This window comes from Frieseomelitta varia, unplaced genomic scaffold, assembly GCF_011392965.1.
Source record: "Frieseomelitta varia isolate USP_RPSP 00005682 unplaced genomic scaffold, Fvar_1.2 scaffold_40, whole genome shotgun sequence".
In the NCBI taxonomy this organism is placed as follows: Eukaryota; Metazoa; Arthropoda; class Insecta; order Hymenoptera; family Apidae; genus Frieseomelitta; species Frieseomelitta varia.
This window is the reverse complement of record NW_025110146.1, coordinates 358,615-363,219: the sequence shown is the minus strand read 5'-3', so window position 1 is coordinate 363,219 and position 4,605 is coordinate 358,615.

Genomic DNA, 4,605 nt, shown 5'->3' with positions numbered 1-4,605 from the left:
AAAAAAAAAAAAAAAAAAAAAAAAAGGAAAAGAAAGTTCAGCATGGAGAGGCGAGGCAATTAAAAATAGATGGAACAGGTGAATCGATACGACTTTATTGTTTAACATAAATCCTTGCGTGATTGTTTAATGCGCATGCCCATTGGGGGAGAGTGGCTTTACCGGAAGGCAGTTTCGATCGGCTGGGGCCTCGTTCTATGATAAATAGGTCTTCCTCTTTTGCAGCATCCTTCCTTCCTTCGAGTGCAAGATATACACGCGAATAACGGATACCTAGTTTCGGCATACAATTTCGCAGGAAGCAGAAATATATATACTCGAGAAACTACTTGGCAAACTACTTCGAAAAAGTTCGTCGAATAAATAAAGTTTAGAAACTACTTGCATGCGAATCGTTGAAGATAAATATCAAATTCTTTTTTGATACACTAAAATTTGGATCTAGTGAGATCCTTTAGAAGTAAGAGATAAAACTGTGGATTCTACGTGTCATTCGAGAAGTCAGAAGAATGCGCAAAATTTTCGGAGAATTTTTAGAGTATCATCCAGAACTATTTTCCTGAAGCAATTTTTCTATAATAGCTTTGTTAATTTTGAGTTCAAAGATTCAGTTTTAATAATTTTCAGTATGTTAAATAAATTAAAAGTTCCTTCTAAACTTAATATTAAAATAATTGATAAATAAGAATATTTAAGAGTATAAAAATAATTGAAAATTGATTGTAATAAATTGCTCTGTAATCAATAACAGTTGATACTTACTACTTATGATCATTGTATTGACTCTTAAGTTCATACTCACAGGGCCACTGGGAATCATGAAAATTTAGAATTAAATTACAATTCGTTTCAGAATATTTTACTTAATTAAATTTTATTCCTTATCATAGAGAATATAATGTAAAAAATAAAATTAACTACCTTGTAATTATTATAGTTTATGACCCAATGATATTATCCAGATATTAAAAGAACAAAAATTCTAAATACAATTATTATTCCATATTATTGTTCCATATTATTCAAATCATAAATTCATAGCAAGAAAATTACGTGCAAATATCTGAGAAATAAGAACATTCTTGAGATTCTTTGCAAGCAAACGACAATAAATTCTCGCGGAAAGAAATTACTACACGAATGTTTTCTTCCGAATTATTAAGACTCGACACACCAAGAGAGCATTAGCATAAAAACGTATGCAAATGCGATATAACGATCTCAATAAATAAAACATAAATACGACTCTATATTCGTGCAAAGTCTTGCTAGTTGACGGTTATAATAGTAACTATGACTCTTGAATCAAATTCACCAATAATCTTCAAATTTTTACGCCTTAATTTTGTTCGTTTGCAACGAATAAGCACTTGATGGATTAAAATGAAACTGACAAACAAATCAAAACGAAATATCCTTCTCTTTGTATACTTACAAAATTTTTAACGATAGAGAAACATGACTGAGTTGAAAGATTTAATATTAAGGGATTTAAAAAACAAAATATATACTTCTGCTCAAAAGTTTTAGCTCATAATTTAACATCCAATATTTTTCTACCGACATTCAATATTTGTCGTAATATTTTGTCCAGTGAATGAAAATTCGCGTCATATCATGCGAAAAATTAAAGTCGACATTCACGAATTTCTCACCAAAAGTGTTCTTATCAACAGTACTACATTGTACATTCCCTTTATTCAATAATCCTATAAGTTCAAGGTAAATCTTGTTCCTTGACGTTTAAAATTTCCATTTCGAGATGCACTTAACGATCCTGCGACAAACGTGCTTTCCCGATTACATTATTCAAGCGTTCCTTTGACGAAAAAGAATAATCTCCAAAGAACATGGCAATTTCGTCGATGCATCCAATCGATCAAACAATCATTCCGATCGCAGTAAAAAAAAAAAATTCAAAGTCGTCAAGTCTCTAATGACAATCGCGAGATCGAAGAGAAGCAAGTGAAAAATTCTGTCAAAGTCGAACAAGATCTTGGATCCTCCAAAATCCTGAATTGCTGTTAATCTACAGTTCGAACGTTCGTTCGTTCGTTGGACGAAGCGAGCCTAAATGATAGTTTAAAGGGGCAGGACAGTGTGACCTGAAAATTATATATACTTTGGAGGGCTAGTAAAAGAAAACTACATATTTGATTGACATGAGCTTTTGTGGTTTATTTTAACACATTATGAACTGTAAAAAGCAACATTAGAAATTTAAAAGAAAAAAAAGGGCTCTTATTTAGCTTTTTAACGGCATCCTTTTACATAACTTTTTTTACCTATCGGTGTGCATGATTCCAGCCAAACAAAATTAGTTGCAACAAAAAGGAAAAAAAAAAAAAAAAAACAATATTCTCTAGGGATTTTTATGAAAATTATGAAAATAGCAACTATTTGTGTTTGTTGTATCGAGTTTATGCCAAAAATTTCTACGTTCGTTGTTCATATTTTTCGAAATTGTTAAAAATTAAAAAATGCTCGATCGTCAATCCCTAGCAAGTTTCACAGTAATCGGTTGGTTAGATTCCGAGATAACTTGCACACCGTTTCTAAAAACCCAGTTTCGAGAAAAATGCGTTCAAAGTTTCAGAAACTTCATTTTTTTTTTTTTTTTTTTTTAATTACATATCGCGGCTCGCAGTTCACAACTAAATTGAATCCAAGTCCCCTAATATTCGATTCACCAAAAGTAATATTTGAATCGCACGATTTACACTTTACAATACTACTCAAAATTGTAAACAGTGATACAAACTCAATTATTCTGTATCCGCGGATTTATTATTATACCCCAGAATAAGTCGTTTTAAAGGCTAGGACGCCTTTCGCATCTTATTTCCAAGACTTCGAACTACTATTTAAAACAAAAGAAACAAAGAAATCGATTTTTTTGAAAATTTCCCTGACGCCTTCAAGTGTCGTGAGATTTTCAAAATTCCCAAGATCTCGGGCACGAGTGGAAAGTAGGGAAAAATAGGGTATATTATACGCGGCAGTCGGAAACACCGTGGAGTCAATCTGACGGAAAGAAATTGGCGCGAAGCCCGGCTGGCATGCGCAAAGACAGAGTGACTCTGTCGGTAGCTTCGATCGTCCAGGGGTCGACATCGTCGTCCACCGAATCAGCTTATCCTCGTGCTCTCGTGATGCTGCCCGTGCTACGCCGTTTGCCACCTCGTTCTTTCGTCTCGTGATAGAACGTGGCGAGAATCTATCTATCGCCAGCTCGCCAACGGCACAGCCTCCGTTCGATCCGGGAAGCGAACGCGAAGTGTTGGGTCGCGGTGGTCGCCCGCGCGACAGGCAGCAGCCCGACCTGAAAGTGAAACGGCAGCGTCGAGATTCGTTCCGCGCGAGAGACACGTCCACCGATGAAAACGCACGAGATGCTGCCCCCGAGGCCACCAGTGGACTCGCTCGTCTCGCAGGCTATCGACGCGATTCCGCCTGACAACTCGTGCGGACCGTTGCCGACGATCTCTTAATCGTAGGCGGTCACGCGATCGTCGCGTGTTCGCGCAGTTTCTAACCGTTGTAATTCCTTTCTTTTTTCAGACCGTCTCGAGCGTCTGTAATAAAAGCTCGGGAGGGACGCGACGACGGGGCATAGATGAGTCGTGTATTTTTCAATCGACGGGGTGCCGCGACGCGGGCCTGCTTGGTGATCGTGTAATCATCGATTAAGTCGCCGTCGTCGGATGAAATTAGGTTACACGGTGTGTCGTCGTATGACAGGGGCGGTCGAAGGGAGAGTCGTTTCGGTAACGAGCGATCCAGAGGGGAAATCCGCGAGCGAAACAGGTGGATCGTGGTCTTACGTGGGTCGGGCGGCAGAGTGATCGTGTAAATAAGCGACCGGGGGATGATCGATGATTGGCAAGGGATGAGGGATGAAACCGGAGTCGGGTGTCGGGCCGCTGATCATCGTCACGCTGAAACGTTACATAACCGGTGCACAACGATGCAAAATTATTGCGGCGAGTGTATCGGCGAGGGGTCGATAAAAATGAGGGCCACGAACGGGAACGCGGTTTCTTAAATAGCGCGCAACGACAGTTCAGTCGGGGATTCCGAATGTGTCTGACAATAAATCAATGGATCGGTCGCCGGCCGTGCAATCACCGTAATTACAGCGTGCGATGGATTAGGTCGGTGCGTACGAACTTTGAATTTGTTAATCGTTTGTCAATGCCAACCGCGTTCAAATAGAAGCACTTCGCTGCAAATCACTGTACGTTCGTTGCCGAGGAGATTTTACAATAAAGATTGTCGTTGTTGATCTATGATTTTCTTCAGTCGTAATTTATATTTATATGTACAGAAGCTAGGAAATGTGTATTTCGCTGGATTGAACGGAAATTGCGAATGGAAAAACACCGTGGCAATGTTAACGCTAGGAATTTTCAACGCCTGAAATTAATAATTCCTCTCAAACTGTGAAATTTGTTCGCTGAATGAATGAGTAATTAATTCGACTAAACTGTTACTACTTAATTCGATCAGTTGCCTCGATTGAAAGAAAATAAGTAAATGGTTACTTGGATCGAACGAACGACTGAAAATTACGTTTGAGAAACGACGTCTCGTACGCATCAACCT